This window comes from Oryctolagus cuniculus, chromosome 19, assembly GCF_051225735.1.
Source record: "Oryctolagus cuniculus isolate XC-2025 breed Fujian yellow rabbit chromosome 19, ASM5122573v1, whole genome shotgun sequence".
Lineage (NCBI taxonomy): Eukaryota > Metazoa > Chordata > Mammalia > Lagomorpha > Leporidae > Oryctolagus > Oryctolagus cuniculus.
Genome location: NC_142885.1, coordinates 62544613 through 62572149, shown reverse-complemented (window position 1 = coordinate 62572149; position 27537 = coordinate 62544613). Strand labels below are relative to the sequence as shown.

The following is a 27537-nucleotide window of genomic DNA, read 5'->3' as shown; positions in this document are numbered from 1 at the left end:
TCACTGCAGGCAGCGTGGCGAGGGGAGGGGCTGATAAACACGGCCACCAGAATGCACAGGAAGTTTTACCTGCAGAGAGGCAGGGAGTGCCGCCCGCGCCGCCACGGGCAAAAGGCCAGAGCGGGGTTCACGTGGTGTCCCACTGGGGTACAGGGAGATGGACAGTGGTAGGGGTTTGGGGCGATGGGTAAGGGGCCACCACGGGGCCTGCACCCCAGAGAAGCATCCGGCTTCGAGTCCCTGCTCCACTTCTAACCAGCTTCCTGGGGAGGCGGCAGGTGATGGCTGGGGTACGTGGGTCCCTGCCACCCACAGGGGAGACCCAGGCAGAGTTTCTGGCTCCCTGTGAAGTGACACCCTGACATGACAGCAGGGACTCCCTTTAGAGCACCTGAGACTCTGGTCTGAAACTAACCACGGTCTAAAACTAAGACAATCCCAGGACACCGCACCCCGTGCGGCAGAACACAGAAAAGCTCTAGCAGGACCGCTCAGGCCTACAAGGGACAGGATGCACCCAGACTGATGTCAGGATCGTAACCGATTCGAGTTTCCGTGTGCTTCAGGTCAGCGTGACCCTGGCAACCAGGCAGTCCCCCCCTCCACTCCCCTCCCCATGGTTTCTGCCTTCACAAACCCTGTGGCTCTGAGATGTGGGGTCGGGAGTTCTCTAGGGCGCGAGGAGCCCGCCCTTGGCCCCAGCAAGGAAGGAGTCCAAGTTCATCAGCGTGGGCGGCCGGCCGAGGGTAGCGCCTCGCTCAGGCACCACGCCTGCTTCAGCTCCACCCAGTCCTGGCTGCTGCAGGCATCTGGAGGTGTGGATTGGCGGATGGAGAATCCATCTCTGTCTCCTTCTGCCATTCAAATCAAAAATTTTAACAAATAGCACACGGAAGAGATGGCTGGAACAGTGCTCCGGGCGAGCCCTGGCCTGCGTGTGTGGGAGAAGGCAGCCGCATTTCCCCAGGTGATGCGTGGGAAATACGCCCGCAAGCAACCGCGGGGGGAAATGCGGACCACCGTGGGATGGAGCATCCGTGCCGAACTCCTGTGCACGAGGCCACAGCAAGGCCACCAACTCCAAAAATAAACGAAGCCTGTTTTACAATGAGAAGGAAAACATAAAGCGCTCTCGGGCAGACCTGTGTCTGCCATCGGCACCGTCCTCCTGGGTCCTCCTCTGTCCTCCGGGTGCCGGCAACATCACCAAGCCCTTTGCCCCAGCCCCTGGCCCTGGGCCCTCCCTGTGTGCACAGTGACTAAGGCAGGTGTCTAGTCTAAGGAGGACACTGAGGGCACCACCCCACGCACCACCCTGGGGCCACACACCCCGAGTAACACCTGCACAGGCTGCTTCCTGTCGCCCTTCCCCACCAGGGTGGGGGCCTCACTCGCCCGGGCAGGCTGCAGATTTACAAAGTGATCAGCTTACAAATCCGCCTGCTACCAATCGAACTTCGAGTCCTGCCCGCGACTGCCTTGGCAGGACCAGGCCAAATGGTTCCCCGGGCGCGGGCTGGGTGTTCCCCACCCCTGCCCCGAAACACCACAGCTGAACTCCCACTGCGCCAGGTATCCTAAGGGATGCCGAGACGGTGTTCCAAGGACACGTGCGCTTCCACACGGCACGTAAGGCACTCAAGCACCCGTGGATTCAGGCATCCAGAGGGGGAAGACACGGAGGGACGAGTGACGTCCACTGGGGGGGATCGATCCTGCGACCCCTGTACACTCCATCCCCACAAGGGGTCCTAACAACACAGCCTGGCCGGGAGGGAGGGCTGGGGCTCAGAAAACAGCACCCGGGGCGGGCGCGGTAGCCCTGCTGGCTAACCCAGCACTGGCCGGGCTGGCACCCCTATCGCAAGCTCTTTGCCCTGCTCATGGCCTGGGAAGGCTCCTGCCACCCACACAGGATACCTGGATGAAGCTCCAGGTGGCTGTGGTGACCATCTGGGGGAGTGAGCCAGCCAGTGGAAGACCTCTTTCTGCCTCCCTCTCTCCCCCTGTCACTTTGCCTTCCAACTAAATAATACAGAAATATTTTAGCACACACACACACACACACACACACCCCAAAGCACAGCGCTAAGGGACAGCCAAGCTCTCAGGCCCTGCTCCTCCCGCAGCCGGCAGCCCAGGGAGGGGCCTTTTCTGCATTTCCGGGATCTGCCTGGAGACCGGATCCTCCGGGAAGAACTGCCGGTGCCGGATCTCCTCCCCCGGTGCCGTCCTCCCTCGTCATCCTCCTCCTCCTCATCGACGTCACGGGCAGTGACTCATCTCACAGGAGAGACCCAAGGCCTCGGCACAGTCACCTGTCTGCAGGTCCACTCACTCTCCACACGAGTCGCCACTGCCCCCGAGCTCCTCATCCGTCCCCCCTCCCCGCCCCCCGCCCCAGTGCCCTCTGTGTCAGCCTCCCAACCTCCGCTCGGCTGCTGGCTGAGTGTCAGCGCCGTGTGCGGAGCTGCAGGGGTGGCTGGTTTCCGGGGCATCTGCCCGGAGGCACCTCCTGGAACACCGGGGAGAACGCTGGTCCCACCACCAGCCCCACCAAGGGCCACGGAAGGCACCGCACGCACCTCAGGGCCTGCCCCACCCCATGGGAATCGGCCTCCCCCCTACTATTCCCCCCACTGCGCCAGGCTGTGCCCCAGGGGAGGGGCCATGCTCTGGATTTCTCTGGATTCCCACGGGGGCCTAGGGAAAGTTCTGCACGACACACACAGCCCAGGCACAAGCATATTCATAGCATGCACGCCTTACAAGTGTCTACCTTTTGTAAAAAAGTTTACTTATTATGTTTAATAGGCAGAGATCTGCCAGCCGCTCGTTCACTCCCCAAATGCCCGCAACAGCCAGGGCTGGGCCAGGCCAAACCCCAGAGCCAGGAGCTACATCCGGGTCTCCCACAAGGGTGGCAGGGGCCAAAGTCCTTGGGCCATCACTGCCGCCTCCCAGGGTGTGGGGTGCGCACCAGCAGGAAGCTGGTCACAAGCGGAGGAGCTGGGACTTTTGACCCAGGCCCTCCAGATGGCGTTTTAACCGCTAGGCCAGAGGTAAGTGAGGAGAGACTGTCCTCAGACCGCGGGGCGCCCCGTGGAGACCCCCCCCCACCCCGCCCTGACCCAGGCTACACTTGGGGGCCGGCCACTCTCGGCGCTGCGTCATGGTGACACGGCAGTCTTCCACCCGTGGCGAACGGTGTGGCATTTCACGCATGGGCACAGCCTGTGCCCACCACATCCCTGCACCGCTGGGCACCCTCCTGCCCTCTCGTCTTCACTCAGCTGCTGCCGTCAACCACAGCTGGCTCTCCGGGCTACCGACAGATATTAGACACCACTTCCTCCCCCCTACCTGCTGACCGCCCCCTTCGCGTGCCCTTGGGGCCTCTCAGAGAGCAGCATGCAGGACACAGAGCAGCTAAGGGCGGGCAGACACCACCCAGATCCTGTGTGCAAGGGTCCCATCGTGGGAGTGCCGTGTGGCCAGCGTGTCCCTTCTGTCCCCTCTGATGGGGCAGGGTGAGGAGGGCCCTTCCCCAGGGCAATGCAGAGCAAAACAGAACCCCCCACCTGCCGGGTTCTCAGGAGAGCTAATTTTTTTTTTTATAATTTATTTATTTGGAAGGTAAGGGTACAGAAAGAGACAGAAAGAGAGAGGTCTTCCATCCACTGGTTCACTCCCTAAATGGCTGCAACAGCCGGGGCTGGGCCAGGCCTAAGCCAGGAGCCCCGGAGCTCCATCTGGGTCTGCTATGTCCGTGGCAGGGGCCCAAGCTCTTGGGCATCCTCCACTGCTTTCCCAGACGCAGTAGCAGGGAGCTGGACAGGAAGTGGAGCAGCCGGCACCACGCAGCCTCCCCCAGGGAAGCTATGAGCCACGGTTAGCACTAGGCCGGCCTGATGGATTCAAGCCCCTCCGCTCAGAACCAGCGCCCGCAGTGCTAAGGCCTCGCTCCTCCCCGAGACCCGCAGCTCAGCGCTATCGGGAGGCAAAGTGCGGGCGACCCTCCGCCCAGGAGGCCCAGGAGGCTGCGGAGGAGACTGGGGGCGGCACACGTTGGTCCCTGGGCCGGGCCCCAGCACAGGGGTACAGGGAGATGGACAGGGAGAAAGCGACAACCGGCGCTTCCTGGATGGAGCGTGGGTTCAGGTCCCGGATTTGTTTCCAGCGTGACGACGGAGGGAGACTGAGGTGGGGCACAGGTGTGTGGCCGAGGAGCCGTGACCGCCGTGACCGGGACCGCCACGGGCGGGCCGCACCCAGGGCTCCAATTTTAAAAATCCACACTTCTGTCTAGCTTGTTTTCCAAAAGCACATTCTGGTTAAGTGTCGCAGATTAAGCGGCCTGGGGGTCGGAAGAGGAAGTTGCTGATTTCCTTGGTTGAAGAAGTGAGCAAGAAGCAGGCGAGCGAGAAATACTCCAGAATTTGGGGGGAAAAAAAAAAAAAAAGACGATTTTCCGGGACGGGCCCAAAGCCGCCCAGCTGTAGGCCCCTCCTCTAAGATGCAGATTTCCAAACCCTTTTAACCACAGGTGGGTGGTAAATCTAAAAATACACTCTCGCCCCTGGCTACAGCACTGGGTTCCCCCAGTAGGTCTGGGCTCAGCCCAGCGGCTTTGGAACCAGCAACTTAATCCCCTAAAATCACTTCTTTCACAAAGAAAAAGAATAATTCAATTCCAGGCAGCCCTGAGCAAGGTTCCCCAAGGGACCCGCACCGCACTGACCCCAGGAAAAAAGTGGATTCCTTAGGCAAAGCAAGGGCACTCACATGCAAATCGTCCGTCTCCGAGACAATAGCCCGGTCTGTAAACACAACCAGCCTCGGGGGCCAGAGGAAACCTTCTAGGAGGCTCACTGCTGTCAGCCCTAAGGCACTGTCCTGAGTGTTTATTAACTATTAAGGCGAAGAAGACTGCTTAAAAATCTTTGACTAAGGGCTACCCGCAGGCCTTCCTCAAAATACAAAGATTTCACAACGCCTTTTTGTTGTATTGAAATTTAACCTGCACAAAGTGCTAGAAAATGGCCCCGGTGAATGTTTTTTACAAAAAGACAGAAAGGGAGCGTTCACTCACTCCCCAAACGCCCACGACAGCCAGGAACTCCTCCGGGAGCCCAGGGACCTGGGCCATCTTCGGCTGCCTTGCCAGGGGCGTTAGCAAGGAGCTGGCCAGGAAGCAGCGCTGGGAGTCCGACCCCGGGACCCGGATGGGGAAGCGGGCAGCTGGACTGCATGCCAAAGACCCGCCCCTCAATGGTGCTTCTGAAATCTTAAGAAAGGATTTGGACACAGTGAGAGGGCACTGAGGCCTCCAGTTCTCTCTGAGAAAGGATGGCAGAAACTAAAAAATTCCACGTTAGCATTCCTCGGCGGCAGGGGCGGGGTGGGGGCACACAGAGTGAAATCCACCAGGGAGCGAGCCCGGGGCCGACCAGTTTCATCCTGTGATGTCAGCCTGCGTCTTCAGGGGCCCTCTGTCCCCCACGGCGAAGCTCCCACATGCCAGCACCAGGTTCAGACCCAGCTCCAAGTTACGGATCTGCGGCAGGAAAAGCATTTCCATTGGACTCCCCGCATGGCCGCATTCCGGGGTGCCGCTTGAATGAAGGGTTTTGGCAAAACACCACAAGGGCCGGAGAAAACAGGCACAAGCACAGACGACAGCCCCCAAGTTGGAGGGCCGGCCGGGGCGGTGTCTGGGCTTTATGCTGGGCCCGATGCTCTTAGCTTCCACACTTTCTGCCACACCACTACTTTTCAATACAAAATCTTAGGAATCAGCACACTTGTCTATGAGCAACCTCACTGGACGCAAGATTAAGGCAACGGGGCCCGGCACTGTGGCGTGGTGGGCTAAGCATCCGTCCCATCCCCTATGGGTGCCGGTTCGAGTCCTGGCTGCTCTTCTCTGCCATGGCCTGGGAATGCAGTACAAGATGGGTCAAAGTGCTTGGGCCCCTGCACCCGCATGCGAGACCCGGAAGAAGCTCATGGCTCCTGGCTTCAGATCGGCGCAGCTCCGGCCGCTGTGGCCATCTGGGGAGTGAACCAGCAGACAGAAGACCTTTCTCTCTGCCTTTCCCTCTGTCTGTCTGTAACTCTGCCTCTCAAACATTAAGGCAAGGCAATGCTCAGCTCGAACACACCTGGGGAACACGGTCAAGTCCAAACCCCAGGGCTGCGTGGCGGAACTTCCCATGGTCCCTTTCTCAGACGCCCCAGCCTGTGGATCCTACGCCCCACCGCAGTGAGAGAACAGGCAGCACCCAGGTACCTTCTCCACCCGGCCTTCCACCTGCCGGGGCTCAGACCTCCCAGAGCAAGGCACGCCAGCGCAAGGACTTTGAACAGGACCCGGAAGGCCCCAGCAGCAAAGCCTTGGACCACCCCCCGGGGGGGGGGCTGCTCGCAGAAACTCCAGTTCCCTTTTCATCACCGCAGTCAGCCAGCCCAGGACCCCGCTCCCCAAACCAGCCACTGAGGCTCAAAGCAGTGATCTCACTGTCCCGGCCTTGGGGACACACGGCACCACTCTGAGACTGCACCCCAAGTTCCTCATTCCCAGCGCTTCTGCCCTTTGCAAGAGGAAGGGGTGCGGCGCGAGGAGGCCACAGGAAGGGGAACAGCCGAGGGGCGCTGCGGTCCTCCGAGTCCACCACCATTAGCTCACACCCCCTGGACTCACCACAGCTCTGCACAGCTGTCTGTTCACACCCATCAAGCCTAAACGTGGAAGTGCACTCTCTTCCCTGGGTCCCCCGTGTCACCCAGAGTGGCAGAGAGACCTCCCAGCCGCTGGTCCACTTCCCGAAGGCCAGGAACGGATGGGGTTGGTGCAGGGCAGGAGCCAGGAACACAACCCAGGTCTCCCAGGCGTATGGCAGGAACCCTGTCCCCTGCAACCTCCCACGGTCTGCCCCGGTGGGAGGCGGGAGTCAGGAGCCAGAGCTGGGAGTGGAACCCAGGTCCTCTGGGTGCCACCAACACTAGCCTGAACCGCAGACGAAATGAAGTGTCAGGCTTCTCTCTGGTTAGCCTTTCGTAATGTGGACCTTATGAGAATGAGGAAACAGAGCCGTCCACCCCTGCGAACCCTGTAAAATCAAACACATTTCTAGAAACAACTCCACCCACTACAAACAGTAACACGAAACCGCGAGGACCCAGGAAACACGCATCAGGTCCAGAACAGGCCCCGGCTGGCCAAAGGGGCTGTGTGTGTCCGTGCACACAGTGTTCAGGAGCTCTGTTTACCTGGCTCCCTGGGCTATATGTTCAGGACAGCAAAAGGAAAAACAAACAGAGGCCCAGGCGCAGTGCCAAGTCTCTAGGACTTCCTCTTAGGGACCGGCTGCTTCCACTCTCACTGCGGCTCTGCGGACATTCCTCTCTGAGCCCGAGACGGACGCCTGCCCGCTCTCCCAGTGGGACGGACAGTGTCTCGGATCAACGGGGCGAAGCCTAGGCTGTTCCCTTCTTGAGAACTGAACCTGCGCAGAAAGCGTCTCCCTGCGGGTGCCCCTCACTCAGTCCTCAACCTGGGCCTGTCTGCACCTCCTCCGCACTCCGCCTCCCCCCCACCCCACCCAGGGCCCTCTGCTTGCTTGAACCCCTCCACGTGCCCCTCCCGCCACAGGGCCAAGCCTCACCTTCCCCACGAAGCTTCCCCGACTCACCTGGCTCCCGGCTTTCCACTCCTCCCAAGCACCTTCCACAGTTACCAGGGCAGTGCCCAGCCCTGGCCTCCCCTGCCCACCCCTGGCGTGAGCCCCTCGGGGCCGGGAGCCATTGCTCCTGCACAGGCACCAGCCCAACCAAGCGGGGAAGAAGGAACAAAGACAAATGGATGCGCCCAACACAGCTGATGATCTCAACCTAGTGTTTGAGAGACAGAGAAACCGACGCCGAACCTGAGAGCAGTCCCTGAGTCACTAAACCCGCGGTAACAATGCAGCCGGGGGGAACTCTTCAAACGTGAATGCAAGCAGCCCTTAGGGACGCCTTAGAGTGGCAGGGAAGGCGGGCATCTCCCAGGCTTCTCGTTTGGTGCACATTTAGATCCGAGGGCCGGAGCAGGCTGGCTGCGAAAGCCAAAGGCACAAGGGGCGTTCCATGCCGGGCAGAGCAAGTCCCACACCCTCTGTTCCTGATGCAGCTGATAAAACCGAACACTGGAGGAGGGCCAGACAGCAGCCCGCACCTCTCTCTACAGCATCTGGGCTGCTCCGGGAAGGCAGGAGTCGGTGGGCAGGCGGCCGGTCCAACACCGGCTGCTACAAATCAGACCTCTCCTGGAAGGAGCCCCCCCCCCCTCCCCGGACCCAGCAGCAACAGCGCAGAGGGGCCCCAGGGGAGGACCCGCAGGCACCCAGGAGGCTCTGCGCATTCCAGAAACTGGACTTCCCATCCACCCACACAGCTCAGTCCGGCAGCCAGCGCCACCAGCACCATTCTCCGGAAGCACAAAAACAACCAGGAAATCATTCAAAAAGATCCAGCCGGCCGGATCCCGGGAGCGCGGCCCGTGCCGCACACGCCCACTCCCCACCCCCACCCCGACTCTGCCCAGGCGGCTGGCGAAACAGGACCACTGCGCTGACAGCAAAGCCCTGACCTAGGAAGCCGCGGGGAGGGCCGTCGGTCCCGCGCCCGTCCCGCATCTACCACGCATCGGGCGGCATCTGCGGCGGGACCTGCTGCGTCCGGCCATCGGTGGGCCCCTGCGCTGCCCCGCGCCCACCCCGCGACGCAGTGACCCCGACTCTCGCCTCTCCGGGCACCTGAGCCCGCGAGGGTCCACAGAGGCAGCTGCTGGGGGTGGTCCCGGATCCCGCGTGGGACCCCCGGGAACTACGGAAACGCAGTGGGTTTCGTCTTTGTTTCCGAACCCCCAGGTGTCGGTTCTGGGAGATTCAACTTCGGGCTCCGCGGCCACGGCGGCGAAGCGCGCCTTTTCCTGCAAAACCCCGGGGCGCCCTCTCCCAGCGTGGGGATGCGGGCCACTCGCCGCTGCCAGGCCAGCAGCCGAGCCCAAGCTGCCCCGCGGCCCAACGCCCACGCCCGCCCGACGGACCCCGGGGGCCCCCGAGCCAGGGCGCCGGGTCCAGGGCCTTGCGGCAGGTGCGGGTGCCGCAGGGCCCTGCCTCCCCGGCCCCGCCGCCCCAACAACCCTCACCCCAGGCCCGGCAGCCACCCGCGCCGCACTTACCGCCGCCCGCGCGCCTGCCGAGCCGGGAGGTCTGAGCCGCAGGAGCCGGCGGGCGGCGGAGTGGGCGGTGGGAGGCGGGCCGGGGGCGGGGCCCGGGCCGGGGGCGGGGCCGCCACCCGGGCTTCCGGCACCTCCCACCGTCGCGCGCGCGCACCCGCCGCGGCCCCTCTACCCCAGGGTCCATCGGGGGCCCCGGAGCCCACCGCCGGCGTCTCTCCTGCCCGATACGGCCCTGGCACGCGCGACCGCCCGGAGTCCCGACCGCCCGCCCCCCGGGTTTCCGACCCCCCGGGCGCCCCACCTGCCGGCCTGGCGGACCACCTACCTCGAGCCCGCAGACCCCCGCCCCTGGCGCTCGCCGCCGCCTGGGGGGCGGTCCCTGGCCCCCCCCGCTCTCGGGTTTGTGCGTGCGGGCACAGCCCGGCCGCCCACCCTCTGTGGGCTCGGCCTCCGAGCTCATGGGGCCGAAGGGCGGGCCACGGATCTGCGCGAAGCCTCCCTGCGCCGCCCCGGGTTGGCCTCTCCCATCACAGGGAGCCCTGGAGTGGGTCACTCCTGCTCCCACATCTGCCCCTGAGTGGGTGCCGGCTCCGGCAGGGCTCTCCGGGACGGCTCTCCAGGGCATGACCGAGTCCTGGCCGTGGGCAGGGGGCCTGCCCGATGCCCGGCGGACTCACAGAGCTGGTCCAGACCCAGGGGACGGCTGCCCGCCCTGCTTCCCTAACCTGGGCCTCCAAGTGGTGGCAAGTGTGGGAAGTTGCCTGGTAGATTCTTCTTCTTGTTTTATGATGTATTGATTGATTTTCAAAGATTACAGAGAGGGAGCCCACTCTCCAGATGGCCGCAGTGGCCAGGCTGGAGCCAGGAGCTTCTTCTGGGTCCCCACGACGCGGGCGGTGGGGTGCAGGGCCCCAAGCACTTGGGCCATCTCCTGCTGCTTTTCCCGGGACCATGAGCAGGAAACAGGATCGGAAGTGGAGCAGCGGGGGCTGGAAACAGCCCTGCCGTCGGTGGCTTTACCACGGTGCCCGAGGTAGATGGAATTAGTGGGTGCCACCTTCCACTGTTCCGGAAATAAACAGGAGTGGCTTAGGCCCAGCTGCCCACCTGCGTTCTCCAACCTCAGGCTGCAAGGAGAGGTACGGGAGACCCTGGCTGAGTCCAGGAGACCCGCAGAAGATCCCAAGAAACAACCCTGCCAATGCTTGCTTCTTCTCCCCTCCTTGCAACAGAACAACCGTCGCAGACCTCAGTGTCCCGACTTACACACTGCTGCCTCAGCTTCCTGTCTCCCCCAGGGGCCGGCTCCCTTTTTCTCCCCCTGAACACCCGCCACACCGCAGCCTGCGCTCACAGATGGGGAGAGCTGCAGAACTCTCCCTTAATCTCCCCAAAATTGCAGACCCTGAATCTCCAACCCGAAGCTGCTACGCAAGGAATAGAAGGCGTTTGCCAGGAGCACCCTGCGGCGGACATGGCTGACATCACCCTGGGTGGTGAAAGTCTGGATGCGGAAGTGCTGTGTGTGTGGCTCTCAGGAAGGAAGACAGACCAGGGAATGGGAGGAGATCCGTGCGAGTCGTGTATCTAATGAGCGCCTGGTATCCAGACTGTGGAAAGACCTTTTCCAACCCAAAAACAAGAAAACAGACTACACCGTTAAGAAATGGACACTTGGGGCCGGCGCTGTGGCATAGCAGGTAAAGCCGCCGCCTGCAGTGCCGGCATCCCATATGGGTGCTGGTTCGAGTCTCGGCTTCTCCACCTCCGATCCAGCTCGCTGCTGTGGCCTGGGAAAGCAGTAGAAGATGGCCCAAGTCCTTGGGCCCCCGCACCTGCGTGGGAGACCCGGAAGAAGCTCCTGGCTCCGAGACAGAGGGGCTGTCACTGTGGTACAGCGGCTTAAGGCACTGCCTGTGATGCCGGCATCCCTTATGAGCGCTGGTTTGAGTCCCAGCTGCTCCACTTCTGTCTTGAGTGTAGTAACAGCACCAAGGCTGTGTTGGTTCCAGTAAGGATTTTATTACGCAGTGGGGAAGTCACACATTCTAATTCACACAACGCACTGGGCAAACTGACCACCCAAGGTTCCCGAAGTACCCCCGGCGCTCCTGTCTTAGCCACAGAGGGTGGATTCTCACAGCGTCGGCACGCGTGGTGCCTCTGAGCGGGGGAATGCAGGTCTCCAAGGGCGAGTAGACCCTCAGCTGGGAAGAGCTCAGAGCCTCGGCGTCGGGCAGGTGCAGGGCTGGCTGGGAGAGCACTCTTGCAGGAAGGTCTGAGAGCAATGGTCAAGCTGGGCCTTTTGCCCTGCCGCTCTCGCGAGAGTCTGTTTGGCGTCTCCCTGGGCCTCTCTGGCCTGCAGTTTATATACACACTTAGGGGTCAGTGTAAGGCCAAGGAGGTCCCGAGGAGGGTGTGTGCAGGCCACGGGAGGTTCATATCCAGTCCCTGCGGATCACCTGTGTCAGCCTAGTTCTTGTTGGTATTCTGGTGCAGCTGTTGAATTTCTGCTCCTTACAACTGCCCATCCAGGTCCTTGCTGATGCGCCTGGGAAAGCAGCAGAAGATGGCCCACGTGCCTGGACCCTGCTGCCCACGGGGGAGACCCAGATGGAGCACCAGGCTCCCGGCTCCAGCCTGGCCCAGCCCTGGGTGTTGCAGCCATCTGGGGAATGAACCAGCACATGGAAGATATCTCTCTCTCTCTCTCTCTCTTTCAAATAAATCTTTAAAAAGAAGAAAGACCAGACAGACGTGGCTGCTGGGAACGGACAGTTGTGCCAGTTCCATCACATCATGAATGAACTTGACACCACCGTGGTCCAGAGAACCGCTGACCTGCTGTATGTCACTTAGGCCCACTCCACCACAATGAAAGATTCGGTTAGACCAGCCTTAAAATGGGCAAAGGACTGATTCAGGTTCCCAAGATTGAAAAAATGTATCCAAAGATCGAAAACAAACATTTAAACAAGTGTGTACAGGTATGTAGCCTTATTCACAGCAGTCACAGGTAGAACTCCCTTGAATGCCCATCAAGAAACAAGTGAGGGGGCCAGCGCTGTGGCGTAGTGGGGAAAGCCACCGCCTGCAGTGCCAGCCTCTCATAAGGGCGCCGGTTCAAGTCCCAGCTGCTCCACTTCCAATCCAGCTCTCTGCTATGGCCTGGGAAAGCAGTAGAGGATGGTCCAAGTGCTTGGGCCCCTGCACCCACATGGGAGACCCAGAGGAAGCTCCTGGCTTCCAATCAGCACAGCTCTAGCCGTTGCAGCCAATTGGGGCGTGAACCAGCAGACGGAAGATTCTCTCTCTCTCTCTCTCTGTGTGTGTAACTCTGGATTTCAAATAAAATAAAACTTTAAAAAGAAAAAGAAACAAGTGATTGGGGCCCACGTTGTGTGGGGGCAGGTAAAGCGTCCCATATGAGCACCGGTTCAAATCCCGGCTGCTCCACCTCTGACCCAGCTCCCTGCTAACGGCCTGGCAAAAGCAGCAGAAGATGGACGGCCCAAGTGCTTGGGCCCCTGCCGCTTTCGATGGAGTTCTGGGTTCCTGGCTTCAGTGTGGCTGAGGCCCAGCGACTGTGGCCATTTGGAGAATGAACCAGCAAACAGAAGCCACCCCTCTCTCTCTGACATTGAAACCAATAAATAAATCTTAAATAAAAGGACCCAGTTGGTACAAACAGCCTCCATGGAAGGTGCTACGTTAACACCCAATGCTGGTGACCAATGTTTCCACAATAGCTTTCTATTTCCAAAACATGTGCCCGCCCCACTCCCTTCATTCCGGAAAGTGCTCCTGCTACAGAGATTCTGACCACTGCCTTTGCACAGGGCGAGACTGAGGCCAGGAGGGCAAGAGGCCTGCCGGGGCTGCCCCTGGCCTTGGCCCTGGCCCAGTCCTTTTTCCTGGGGCCGCCAAGATGGAGCTAAAAGGGAGTGTGCTCGGGTAAACTGGCAGACAGGATGCCCGGTTCAGCCCGAGCGACAGATACACAGCCAAGAATGGTTGCGGGTGGGTGTGTCCCAAGGCCACAGACTGTCACCGAGCCAGAATACGGCACGGCGAACTTCACGACCCCCTGGGCCTGCTGCTTCTGGTGAGGCACCATCCATGGCCACCGGCACCCAGTGCGCCAGCTGGAGGCCAGGTGAGCTCCTGAGAGCTGCGGGAGACTGGCCCAGGACGCCTCTGTCCTCACCAGGCCCAAGCACACGGCCCTCTGCCCGGTGGGGAATTCCCCTCTCTGGGGACATTGTGTCCTCTGGACAGAGGCCTGACCCCCTTACCCGTGACAGCCACGGATCCTCCAGTGGGCCCGGGGGTCCTCTGTGCACCTGTGTTTCTGTTTAACATAAAGTGCCTGGGTCCCAGTGGAGGGGGAGGCGGGAGGCCAAGGTCAGGGGCAGGAAGCAGAAGCGAGCGTTGGGGGGGGGGGGTGGGGCTCCTCACCTGGCTTCCTTCTGGCCACAACGCACCTGCTCCACCGACCAGGACACTGAGTGCCCAGAGAGGTTAAGCAGCAGACCCAGGGGACGCGGCGAGAACAGGACTAGAAATGAGATTTCAACCGTGTCCGGCCGCTTCAGGCTTTTCCACCCCCTCACTGGTGCATCCTGAACAATTAATCAACTACCTGTGACTTAGGAACCCTCCTGGGGCAGGGGGCGGGGTGCTCTGGCTGTACTTGGCCCAGACCCCACCCCCTCACCCGGCCCCACATTCCATGAGCTGGGCAGGGGGGGTGGGGCCGAGCAGGAGCAGAGTCACCCGGTCAGCACCGTCAGGGCGACTGGGAAGTCTGCAGATGTGGCCGCAGGGGCCCAGAGGTCCGAACCCAGGCTGGGAGGCTCCAGGTGCGAAGCTCAGAGCGCTCCAGGCCTTTGGGCCCTTCAGAGCCTTGGCCCGCAGCCCGCACACGCATCTGGAGCCCCAACCCACAGGCCAGGAAGCGGCAGTTGCCCCGGGGGCCAAGTGAGCGGTCAGCTGACTTCCCCCAGGCTGACCCCTGTTAGACAGCTGAGGCCGCCCCGTCCCTGCCTCTCGGCCCCTCTGGCCAGCCTTGCTTAGGGCACCCGCAAGCCAAGGAGCCACCTTCCCACGTGCCCTCCTCTGGGCTTGGCTCCCCTGCTGGGCTGTCTGTGTTTCCTGGAATTTGAACCCAAACACCAGTGTTTGTCCATCAGCTCCGGGGCGCCCGGCAGCAGCTGCTGGCCCCTGAAGTTCAAGGTCAGTTTCTCTTCCCGGGGCCAGGAGGAGAAGCTCAGATGGGGCTGGGGGTGCGGGGAAGGCCCTGGATTGCCCAACCTGCTGAGGGTCTGGGGGGCGGGGAGCCCCCTCTGCCTCCCGGAAGCCGTCTAAGTGATGGCATGGGAGTCGCGAGCCCCGCTGGTTCCATTCCCAGCCGCAGGCCGCCGGTCGGCCCCTCCCTCGCAGACACCTCCCTTTCCCTCCGCGTCCTACCTTCCCGGCATTCTACCTTCCCGGCGTGGCCTTGGCAATTGTGTGAACCTGAGAAGGGAGGGCTCCGGCACACAGCTATCACTGGGTTGCTGTTTGCTGGTAGCTTCCCTTCCACCAGAACAAACCACCACCACCCCACCCCCTCCCGCCCCCGGCAGGAGCAGCTCTTGGCAGGACCCGTCTGCTTCCTGCTGGAGCTGTTAGCCGTAGCCACACAGCTCCCTGATAGGAAAATGGTCCCAGACAGCAAACATACTAACGACACCAACCACCAGCACCCCTTCCTGAGCTCCTGACTCAGTTTCCCCGGTCTAGAAAGGCATCAGAAGCCTCTGGGCCCCGACATGATGTGAGCCCTGGTTCTTCTCTGCCCCCATCTCCAATCACCCTCCAGGCCTCGCTGCTGCTCCTGCACCTGCCCCAGGACCCTTGCACTGACTGCTCCTCCTGGCAGCCCAGGTGTCGCCATGGCTCGCGCCTTCTAGCAAGCCTCCGCGTGAACATCACCTTTTGAAGCAACCCCCCGGGCACCCTAGCAGTATCTGAAGCTGCACCCCGTGTCCCTCACCCCCTTGTCTTATCACCTCTGAGACAACTACATCCCGGCTGTTACCCCACATCTGTCCCCCCCACTACCACCTAGACTGGCAGCTGCGGGAAGGCAGGGCTCCTGTGTGCAGGTCACTGAGGTGTCCCAGACACGTAGCCCACACCTGGCCCAGGAGTAAGTGAACAAGGACGGCACGCACACCTGCCTCCAAGCCCACAGTGCCATCCAGAAAGCCTTGGTCCCCACGGGGTGTCCCACGAGGAGGGCGAATGTGCCGGCTCCCCTTCCCACTGACCTGCCCTGCTGAGAGCGAGGCTGCCCCCCCAATTAAACACCTGGGGGCCACCACAATGAGACACCAAAGTGCAAAGGAACCTTGGGAACTCCTCCCCTCTGGGACTTCCCTCTCTCTCTTTCTCTCTTTTTTCAATTTATTTATTTGAAAGGCAATTACACAGAGAGAGAGAGACAGAGAGAGATCTTCTGTCTGTTGATTGATTCCCCCAAATCCTGCAACAGCCAGGTCTGGGCCAGGCTGAAGCCAGGAGCCAGGAACTCCATCCGAGTCTCCCATGTGGGTGCAGGGGCCCAAGTACTTGGGCACCTCTCGCTGCTTTCCCAGGTGCATTAGCAGGGAGTGGTTGGGAGGTAGAGCCTGCACTCCGACACGGGATGCCCCGGTCACAAGTGGAGACTTAACCTACGGTGCCGCAACTCTGGCCTCCGGGCAGTATCTTAACTGCTGCACCAACCAGGCTCTTTCTCAAGTCTTCTCCCCTAGAAGCTGGTACGGTTCTCATCTCATGAACGGAGACGCATCCCCCAGCCAGACCCGCGGCAGGTCCGTGTCAGAGAACTCACTGGCCAAGCAGGACAACCAGCAAGTCCCCAGGGCCGGGCAGCAAGGGAAGAGCCCGGACATCAGAGGCCCCAAGCCCTCCATTGACACAGGCAGAAGCCGAGGAGCAGAAAGGAGAAGTGACCGGGGCCCAGTTTGTTTCTAAATCGCAGGCAGGCTTTTCCCGGCATCATAAGCAGGTTGTGAAACCAAACAGAAACAGCGCCGCGGGTCTTGGAAGCAGCAGGTGCCCTGGCGTCCCTGTCACCCATCCAGGAACCCAGGCCTGGGCAGTCCCAGGTGCATCCAGGACGTGTGGGGGGAATTCCGCGCGGGGGAGGCACTGCACATGTCCTTGAACCTCGGCACTGACGGGCTGTTCACGTGACCAGGCTCCTGACAGCCGGCAGTGGAGACAGCACCAAAGGCCATTATGAAACAGTGGGGGGATGGGTCTGTGGCCCAGCGGCTCAGCCGCCCCCTGCGACACTGACACTGACGTTGCGTTCCGTACGAGCGAGTGCTGCTTCCAGTCCGCCGGCTGCTCCACTTCCCAGCCAGCTTCCTGCTGATGAGCTGGGGAAGGCAGCGGAGGGTGGCCCAGGAGCTTGGCCCCCGCACCCATGTGGGAGACCTGGATGGAGCTCCCGGCTCCCGGCTTCAGCCTGGCCCAGCCCTGGCTGCTGTGGCCACGTGGGGAGTGGGCAGTGGATAGATCTTCTCTCCCCATCTTCCCCTCTCCGTCACCCTGCCTTGCAGATAAATAAAACTAATCCTTGTTAGAACAGAAGGAGGCCGGCGCCGCGGCTCACTAGGCTAATCCTCCGCCTTGCGGCGCCGGCACACCGGGTTCTAGTCCCGGTTGGGGCGCCGGATTCTGTCCCGGTTGCCCCTCTTCCAGGCCAGCCCTCTGCTGTGGCCAGGGAGTGCAGTGGAGGATGGCCCAGGTGCTTGGGCCCTGCACCCCATGGGAGACCAGGAAAAGCACCTGGCTCCTGGCTCCTGCCATCGGATCAGCGCGGTGCGCCGGCCGCAGCGCGCCGGCCTCGGCGGCCATTAGAGGGTGAACCAACGGCAAAAGGAAGACCTTTCTCTCTGTCTCTCTCTCTCACTGTCCACTCTGCCTGTCAAAAAATTTAAAAAAAAAAATAAAATAAATTAAAAAAAAAAAAAAAGAACAGAAGGAGCTGGGAGCAGGGGTTTGAGCCAGCAGTGAAGACACCCATGCCCCCTCCTCACCCATGCCCGGGGTTGATTCCTGGCTTGGGTTCGAGACTCCAGCTTCCTGCCAGTGCACCCTGGGCGCCGTGGCAATGGTTCAAGTAATGGGAGAAGCGGATCGCATTCCTGCCTCCCCGCCTGGGCCCTCAGCCTGGCCTGGGACCCCTGTGGGCACTGGTGGGGGGGTGTGGAGCAGCAGATGGGAGCAATCTCCTTCGCTCAGTCACTCACACACTCTGTCTCTCTCAACCTCCACCTCTCGAATAAATTACCACACACATCCACACACACACACAAATCCACAAAGACAAGCACATCCACACACACAAACATACATACACACACATGCACAAACACACATACACACACATCCACACACACACGCACAAATATACATTCACACATACACACACACGCACAAACTCATACACACATCCATACACACATACACACACAAACACATACACACATACAAACATACATACATACACACCCAGGCACAAACTCATACACACACCCATACACACATTCAAACACACAAGCACAAACATACATTCACATACACACACACACGCACAAACTCATACACACATCCACACACCCACAAACTCATCCACACGCATATCCACACACACGCATACACACGAACAAACTCATACACACACATATCCATACACACAAACCCACACACACACACACAAACATACATACACACAAACCCACATACAAACACATCCACACACATTCACACAATCCACACACATGCACACACACAAACACTTCTACATACACACATCCACACACACAAACTTATACACACACATGCACACACACACACGCACACACACACAGGAGCTGGACCAGCAGCTCCTGGAAACCCCCTCCGGGGCTGCCATGCTGGGAGGAAGGGGCGGGCCCGGAATGTTCCAGGAAGCTTAGCAAGACCCCCTCAGTGCAACACGCAGCCGTGCGACCACGGGAAGTGACAGACGAGGGATCTGTGCCAGGGTCGTGTCCGGACGCCCTTCTCCGTGAATGCAAAGGGACTGCCTGGAGGAGGCGGCCCAGGGGAGTGCGGAGCCGCCCGAGGGTCATCCTACGGAGCTCATCCACACGTGTCCGGGCGCCAGGCCGCGGGGAACAACCTGTTTTTCACTGGAGCTGCGGCTAAAGTAAACTTTGGAAACACTTGATGGGAAAAAATCTAAAAGAAAAGCCAGGCACGGCCAAGAGTGGCCCAACCAGGGGCGGGGGGTGCAGACATGGCTTTGTTTGATGCAATTCGGGGCTTTTTTTCTTTGAAAACAATAAGCATGTATTTGTTGCATTTAAACAAAGGCCTTTTTAAAGTCTCTTAGAAAAATAAACATCCCTGCCTCCGTGTCCAGGAAGGGGTTCTGGCTGGCCGAGCTGCCATCAGGCACCTGATGGGGAGAGACCGAGTCCCCAGGGGCCTCACGGGGACCCTCGGGTTTCCCTCCCCATGTCCGTTTCCGGCAGGAGCCCACAGGCCCAGGCCGACAAGGATGGGCGCCTGCAGACGTCAGTTTCCAGTGTCAGGAGTGACGCACGTGCGTGGGTCTCAGCCGTGAAGCACTGGCAGAGGCGTGGGGGCACGGCGTGTCACATGTCACATGTCCCAGCACGCGGCAGTGTCAGCGGGTGGCTGGAAGACCACAGAGCCCGCCCCAGCTCAGCGGGGGGGGGGGGGGGCAGTTACACCCACAGCTCAGCGCTGCAGCTGGCCAGGCTCCTGTCTGTGCCTGCCCGCGCTGGGAGCCACACGCACATCACGCCCGAGTTGTTCCTATTTTAATCGGTGGCCTCCCTTGTGGCCTTTCTTTGCCTTTTTTAGGATTGCTTCCCTTGGGCAAATTCCCGAAAGGGCTGGGGCCCAGCCTTTCCAAGGCACTGTCTGCCCCGGTGACAGGGTCTCGGACATGGGCCGTGGTCATGGGACCGGAAGCAGGGCCACCACGGCACCCGCGGGCACTCGGGTGGAGCCTTCAGCTGGAACCAGCCCCCAAGGCTCCCGGCCGCGGGAAAACCTGGACCCAGCATCGCCCAGGCAGATCTGGGAGGACGCCCATTTCCGCCCCATTTCCCCCATGCGTGGACAGGTGCGCCGTGAACCTGCCCGGTGGGCTGTGACAGGTGGCAGACTTCCAGTAAGATGATGGCCCCAGACAGGATGCTGAGCGCGTGCGCATGGGTGGGTGGGGACAGCTCAGTGTCAGCCCTGCTTCTAGGGACTCCCAGGGATCCCCACGTGGCCTGGGGTTCCTCGCGGCTGAAAAGCTGTCCCTTCCGGTCCCAGGCAGGACCCTGCATGCATCGGGAGGGCTGGCCAGAGAGAAAGGAGCCTGGCCAGGGCTCTCCCTGGGCCCCACCTGCTCCCAGCCCCACGTCCCTACTGCCTGGGGCAGGCAGGAGGGGGCGAAGAAGAGGAGAGCGCGTAGCAGCCTGGCGCTGGCCACTTGGGACGCCTGTGTCCCACTTCAGAGCACCCAGCACCCCGGCTCCACTTCTGACTCCAACTTCCTGCTACTGCACATTCTGGTAGGCAGCAGTCCAGGCCCGCGCCACCCACGTGGAGACCTGGATGGAGCTCCGGGCTTCTGGCTTCAGCCTGGCCCAACCTGCCCCAGCCACTGCGGGCATCTGGGACAAGAACCCGTGGACCGGAGATTTCTGTCTGTCTCTGTATCTCTGTCTTCGAAAAAAAAAAAAAAAAAGGATGAAAGAAGGAGGGAAAAGAGGGAAGAAGACAAAGAATAAGGAAAAGAGAAGACCCCGGCTGGGGCAGGGCGGAGAAGGGGAGGAGGAGAGAGGAGAGAGAATCGCCCAGCTTTGGGCCGACGGAGAACCCTCACAGTCGCGCCCAGGGCCAGACGACACTGTCCCCACGGAGAACGCCCCAGCAGCCCGGAACTCCATCCAGGTCTCCCACCTGGGTGCAGGGCCCCAGCACTTGGGCCACCCTCTGCCGCTTTTCCAGCCCATTAGCTGGGAGCTGGATGGGAAGTGGAACAACCGGGACTCGAACCGGTGTCCATATGGGATGCCGGCGCTGCAGGAGGCAGCCTCACCTGACCCCTCCCCAGCGCTTCTTTGCAGAAAACCTTTTCGGGGACTAGATTTTCCTGTCTCAGTGACGCTGAAGCAAGCCCCTGACAGCACAGCAACACTTCATCTGGAAAATTCTACTTGGAGCTTTGAGAGATAAGGAATCTTTCTTGACGAGTGTAACCACAGAAGTGCAACACGCCAAGAAAAGGGAACAGGAATTCCCGAATTCCACCCGCATCACCAGCCTGAGCTTATGTTTCCCTGACAGCCTCATAAACATGGTTTTTAAAAATCTGGTTTATTGAAAACAAGCAGCTATCAGCCGGCGTCGCCGACCCTGGGGCTGAGTGCCAGCGTGGCACACAGCAGGTGCTCTGTAAAGACCTTCTCTTTCTATTTTTTTTTTAAAGATTAATTTATTTGAAAGGCAGAGTTACAGAGACAGGGACCTTCCACCTGCTGGTTCGCTCCCCAGATGGCCGCGATGGCTGGGGCTGGAGCAGGCAGAAGCCAGGAGCCTGGAGCTCCATCCGGGTCTCCCACGTGGGTGGGAGTGACTTGGTCAAGGCCACACCCAGCAAGGAGCTGACCCCTGAACTGAGCAGGTGAGAGCCAGGTGCCACACTCCACGTGACGACGTGTGGAGTAGACACACACCTCCAGGTAGGGCTGGGCTGGCCTCCCCCACACCCACCTGGACACGAGCAGCGTGAAGACAGATGGCGCCTGGCACAGCTCCCGGGACTGGGGTCCGGGGACCTCACCAAGCATCCCTGGCCCCATCGAAGCCTGCGAAAGACCCCTCAGCTGCTCCCCCTCCCCGAGGAGTGGCCTGGCTCACGTGCCCGGACTGCACCTGCTCTGTCCGTGCTCAGTGACACAGCAATATTTAAGGATCATGACCCGGTGCCAGCACCCACAGCAGGCCTTGGAAAACAAGCAGTAGCCAAGACTAACTTTGAGGTCAGTGGAGAGGCAGGCCTTAGACAAGGCCTCCAAATGCCATTGTCGGTAACCGTCAACAGGAAAAGGGCAGAAGGCAGTGCAGAGCCCTAGGTGCAGTGAGAGGGGCAGTGAGGGAGGGCTTCTTGGAGGAGGTGAGGCCAAGTTAATGAATATAAACTTCTGGACGTCTTTTTTTTTTTTTTTTTTTTTTTTTTTTTTTTTTTTTTTTTGACAGGCAGAGTGGACAGTGAGAGAGAGAGAGACAGAGAGAAAGGTCTTCCTTTGCCGTTGGTTCACCCTCCAATGGCCGCCACGGCCGGTGCGCTGCAGCCGGCGCACCGCGCTGATCCGATGGCAGGAGCCAGGTGCTTCTCCTGGTCTCCCATGGGGTGCAGGGCCCAAGCACTTGGGCCATCCTCCACTGCACTCCCTGGCCACAGCAGAGGGCTGGCCTGGAAGAGGGGCAACCGGGACAGAATCCGGCGCCCTGACTGGGACTAGAACCCGGTGTGCCGGCGCTGCTAGGCGGAGGATTAGCCTAGTGAGCCGCGGCGCCGGCTGGACGTCTTCTTATGGTAAACAATAATAGTTAATGTAGAACTACTAGTAGAAATAACCGAGTATGAGGGACAACAGCCAATGAATGACTGTTTGCTTGTTTCATGTGTGGTATCTCTGTTAGTGTTTATAATAACCCAATGGGCAGACATTATTTTTTAACGGATTGATTGTTTGATTGATTGATTGATTTCCAAGGCAGAGTGACAGAGAGATCAGGAAAGAGAGATCTTCCATCCACTGGTTCACTCCCCAAATGGCTGCACCAGCCAGGGCTGGGCCAGGCTGAAGCCAGGAGCCAGGAGCTCCCTCCAGGTCTCCTCTATTGCTTTTGCTGATACATTAGCAAGGAACCGCATGGGAACTGGAGCAGCCGGGACTCGAACCGGCATTCACACGGGAAGCCCTAGCTATTACTGCAAACCCTGTGTTATAGAAGCGAGAACCTCAGGAAGGTGGGCTGATGTGGCCCAGGTAGGGACCTAGCGACGGACGCCGAAGCTGGGCTGGAGCCCAGGCCACTGACCACAGGCTGCAGCATCCGGCCACAGCCTTCCTGCTGTGTTACCGGAACTTGTGATCCTGGCGGGCTGCACGCTGGACCCCGGCCAGGGGCATCTCCCCGCTCCAGCAGCACCCCTGACTCCCAGCCTGGCCACACGACCTCGCTGAGCCCCTGCCACCAGCAGCCGCCCGTCAGCCGCGAGGGGTCTTCCAACATTCACAGCAGGGCCGTTATGAAAATAATGCGGGTGGATTTAATTTGAAAGGCAGTTTGATAGAGAGACAGAGAGAGAGAGAGGGATCTTCCATCCACTGGTTCACTCCCCAGATGGCCACAGCAGCTGGAGCTGCGCCAATCTGAAGCCAGGAGCCAGGAGCTTCTTCTGGGTCTCCCATGCGTGTGCAGGGGCCCAAGGACTTGGGCCATCTTCCACTGCTTTCCCAGGCCATGGCAGAGAGCTGGATTGGAAGAGGAGCAGCCGGGACTCGAACTGGTGCCCACACAGGATGCCGGCATCACAGGGGGCGGCTTTACCGGGCAGTCTGGCTCCAGAGCCTCATTCTGCACCCTATTCTGGAAGCTGCCGCATCCCTGCCTTCAAGCTGGGCCCCTGCCACCCACGTGGGACACCCAGAGGGCGTCCCAGGCATTTGGGGGGTGAACCAGCAGATGGGAGATGGCTCTGTTTCTCTGTCTCCCTCCTGCTCTAACAAATGCGATTTTAGCAAAGACAACGATGGCCAGGGGGTGACAGCGGCCAGCCGTGGAGGCTGCGGGTGACATGGCTCCACCCACAGGAAGTGTCTAGGACAGGCTGAGTCACAGAGACAGGAAGTGGGGGGCCGGGAACTGCAAGCGGACAGAACGTCCACCCGCAGCCCCGTGGACAGCCACACCGCTCCGCAGTGGCCTTGAACTGCATGTCGGTGGCACTGGTTTTGGAGAGAGACTGGCACTGAGGGGACCCAAGGGTGTAGGCTGCAGCTGCATGGCCACCCAGAGCCTCAGTTTTCAAATCCAGAAAACGGGTCCATCCCTGGTTCCCCCATCCAGCCACACTCGCCCTCCGAGTGCGTCCCAAGCGGGAGTCAGTGCGTTCCAGAAGTCTCCGGGCTGCCTGTTCCGGGAACCGGGCAATTCTTTGGAATCTGAAAAGCCTGGGCTCTCCTGGCCCAGCCTGGGAAGAAGAAGAAAAAAAAGGTGTGGCTGCTCCCCCACACCCCCACGCCGCCCTCCTTGGGCTCCTGGAACCCCGCCCCGCCCCCTACAGCCACCTTGCAGCTCTGAGACCTCGGCTGACCCCTGGGACCCTTGAGCCCATGCTACCTCCCCACCCCCCGCCTTCACCGCCCCTGGGGGCTTAAGGGGACCTCGGGAGAGGCGCAGAGAAGTTGGCACCGGACTTGCAAAATAATCCAGCCAGGCAGGCCGGGGCGGCGGGGTCCCCACAATGAGGCGAGTGTGCTGCAGCTCGTCCACACACAATGGCCCCTCAGAAGCCGGCCCCGCGGAGCACAGAGGCGCTCTGTCCACGGGCCGGGAAAGACCCGGCTGGCCCCCCAGGCGCTGGGCCAAGAGCCCAGCCGCGCAGCCTCTGTGAAGTTTCTAAAATTATGCCAGCCTGGGGCTGGGGGTGAGAGCCGGGGAGGCACACACACACACACACACACACACACACACACACACACGGCGGGCAGGAAGTCCCGACCTGGCTCCCGGCACCCGCGGCCGAGCCCCTGCGGCAGATGGCGGGGCGGCCCGTGGCTCTCCTGGAACCCGTGGGAGGAGAGGGAAGGTGTCACCGGGAGTCAGGAGAACTCCCGGGGGGAGCAGGGCGGCCCTGTGGGATCGAGCAGGTTGTGCACTCCACAGACCAGCGAGTCTGCCTCTCCCAGATGGACTCAACTGTGGACAGCGCACACAGCTTCCCGACGCGACCCATGACCTCAGCCACAAATGGCCGTCCTGAGACAGCCCAGAGCTCCCCAGCCCCATGAACTAAATCTAATAAGGCAGGGCCGGCGCCGCGGCTCACTAGGCTAATCCTCCGCCTTGCGGCGCCGGCACACCGGGTTCTAGTCCCGGTCGGGGAGCCGGATTCTGTCCCGGTTGCCCCTCTTCCAGGCCAGCTCTCTGCTGTGGCCAGGGAGTGCAGTGGAGGATGGCCCGAGTACTTGGGCCCTGCACCCCATGGGAGACCAGGAGAAGCACCTGGCTCCTGCCATCGGATCAGCACGGTGCACCGGCCGCAGCGCGCCGGCCGTGGCGGCCATTGGAGGGTGAACCAACGGCAAAGGAAGACCTTTCTCTCTGTCTCTCTCTCTCACTGTCCACTCTGCCTGTCAAAAAAAAAAATCCTAAATTTAAGGCAGGAGGAGGAGGAGGGAAAACCTGAGGGGGAGGGGCCTCATCTGTGGGCTGCCCCGCCCCCGAGGTAAACCTTGAGCCATCAGTCTGTCCCTAACTACCCTGGACTGAAAAACCCTCTCTCGTGGATCCGACATCCGAAGTGGACTGGGGTCCTGTGGGTCCTGTGCTGATCTTGCTGGATGGACGCTCTCTCCTCCTGGCCACGCTGTTGGCCCCGCCTGGGCGCCAGGGGACGGCAGTGTCTCCTGGGCTGTGGGCAGACGGCAGGCCGGCTTCTCCCTGCACCTGCGCCCAGTGGTCCACGACCCCGGCTTCCCAGCGGCTGGGGCATTTCCGCAAGCAGAGAACCCAGGCCCACGCCAGGCTCCCCGTGCAGCATTTGGGGACAAAACCCAGGGCCCCAATCACATGAAGGGCCAGGCGCTTCCCCGCGTGGTGAGAGGCTGCCCACGCGGTCCCGGCCGAGTGTGGTTAGAAGCAAGCGGCCCTGGAGGCACAGACCTCCCTCCCCACCCTTGAGGGAATGGGGAAATCAGCCACACACACGCCCTCGAACTCCGCGGGGAAGGCAGACACCAGGGAACGGTGGGGTCTGCAGCGAACGGGAGAGCAGGTGCGGGGCAGCACCAGAGCCCACGGGGGATGCGGCCCTGGACACGTGTTCTATACTCAGCCCCGCGTGCCCGCAGGGACCTGCTCCCCGAAACCCCGCACCGTGTGCCGGCTCCTGCCCTCCCCGCCTCTCCTCCCCGGGGCGGGGGGACTTCCGGGATCCCCTGGGATCCTGGTCCCGGCTCCTGCAGGGTGCAGGTGGGAAACCAAGATCCAGAGATGCCAGGGACATCCCCCAGGCTGCCGCTGCCAGCTCAGATTAAACAAGAGAAAACAGACACATCTGCGGCTGGCCCGCCAGGAGGGGCACGCAGAGTGAGAAGCAGAGGGGATGAGGTCAGAGGGACACACAGGAGCCTGGGGGCGCGGGCGGGGGACAGCCTGGAGGAGGCGGCCCAGGCAGTGAGCCTGCTCAGGGGGACACAGCTGAAATCTGGGAGGGCTGTCAGGGGATGAAGGGTAAACAGGCACGCTCGCAGACCCCAAGCCGCCGCTCCGGCCTTGGGAAAAGAAACGTGGGGGGTAGGGTCCGGAGGAGCTGGACCCCACCTGTACTGATTCTGCGCAGACGGCAGAGGCGACCTCAGACTTCTGCCTCTCCTGCGCGCCCGGAAAGCTCTGTGCAAACTCGGCCGTTTCTGTATCATTAGTTCACTTAATCCACATCATGAGCCAAGCAGTCACATGGTCCCGGGTCACTAAGCTGACTCTGAGCTGCGAGGACATAAATCCGCATCAAAGGGATTTTACTGATTCCCATTATGAGGAAGTCCCTGGTGAGGGCTTCAGGCATGGCTGGATCCAGCAGCACAAATGCTATCATTTGGAATTTCTCTCTCTCCATCTCTCGATTCTGATCTCCTGTCTGATGGCAGCATTCGCAGACAAGCACCTCTGTCCCGGCATGGCTCTGTCCCGGTCACCGGCATGGCCACCAGGAGCGCCGGGCTGGGCTTATCCCCACCACGAACATGGTCCCCGGGGAGGCATGGCCACCGGGAGCGCTGGGCTGGGCTTATCCCCACCACATATGTGGTCCCGGGGAAAGAGAACACCCATTCCCCAAAGGCATCAGCAGAAGGCGCATGACTGAACCAGTTCACTGGGCCCTGTGCCCACCTGGGATCAACGGCTGTGCTCACAGGGACACAACCCCTAGCCACAGGGACAGGGAGAGTGACTGTCCCTGTGGCCCCCGCAGGAGCCTCAGGGCGGCTGCACAGGATGCGCACTGCACATCTCTGCGGGGCTGCCTTCCCATTCATGACGCCCGGGGAGGGGGCGGGGGGAGACAGGAATCAGCACGTGTATGCGAGACGGGGCCCAAGCAAAGCAAAGCCTCTGCAGAAGGCACGCCACAGCTGGGAAGCAGCCCAGGACTGCACACCCCTCCCCCATCTTGCTGTACCCCAGCGACTTCAGGGGTGGGCCCAGCCGCGCCCCGAGGAAAGCAGCCCAGGGACTCCTCTCTGCCCAGGACCAAGAGGGCTATGGGTAATAAAACCTCGGGAGGGGGCCAGCGCTGTGGTGCAGTAGGCTAATCCTCTGCCTGCGGTGCCGGCATCCCATATGGACACTGGTAAACATTGGTTCTAGTCCCGGCTGCTCCACTTCCGATCTGGCTCTCTGCTGTGGCCTGGGAAAGCAGTAGAAGATGGCCCAAGTGCTTGGGTCCCTGCACCAGCATGGGAGACCCAAAGAAGGCTCCTGGCTCCGGATCGGCGTAGCTCCAGCTGCTGTGGCCATTTGGGGAGTGAACCAGCGGATGGAAGACCTCTCTCTCTGTCTCTCCCTCTCACTGTCTGTAACTCTACCTAAGAGGGTGGGCGGGGAGACCTGGGCCCCACCCCTGCAGAAGCCCCAGTCTGACAGCAGCCTGTGCACCCAGCCCCCTCCGCCCGGCCACGTGTTGTTCCCGCCGTCCCGTGGGACCCGCTTGGCCAAGTGTGTTCTGGCCCTCAGACTGTGTGACCACGCCTCCCCCTGGGGGACCGGCCGAGCCCCCTGCGATCCCGCTGACGAGGACGCCCCGCCCCTGGCACGAGCGCTGCCCGGGCTCACCCCCCAGTTCTCCGCTCGGGGAAGCCGAGCCCCGTGTTCAGCCAGCTCCACTCGCAGAAGGCAGGGTTGCGAGCCCCGGCCAGCATCTCCCAGCTGTCCCCGACACGAGCCCC

General features: G+C 61.1%; 1 protein-coding gene across 4 annotated transcripts in view; it reads right to left on the bottom strand.

Annotated features, from left to right (window-relative positions):
• Positions 1-27537, bottom strand: part of LITAF (lipopolysaccharide induced TNF factor) — an 86454-nt gene that overhangs the window by 15845 nt on the left and 43072 nt on the right. Inside the window, exon 1 of one of the 4 annotated variants that reach the window (XM_008257723.5) lies at positions 14696-14806. The exons of 1 other annotated variant lie outside the window; for it this stretch is intronic. The gene's annotated coding sequence lies outside the window, so the exon portion shown is untranslated. Of the gene's footprint in view, positions 1-6703; positions 7027-9226; positions 9376-14695; positions 14807-27537 lie in introns of those variants that run through there. 2 more of the 4 variants (XM_051847444.3, XM_051847446.3) reach the window with 2 other exon arrangements.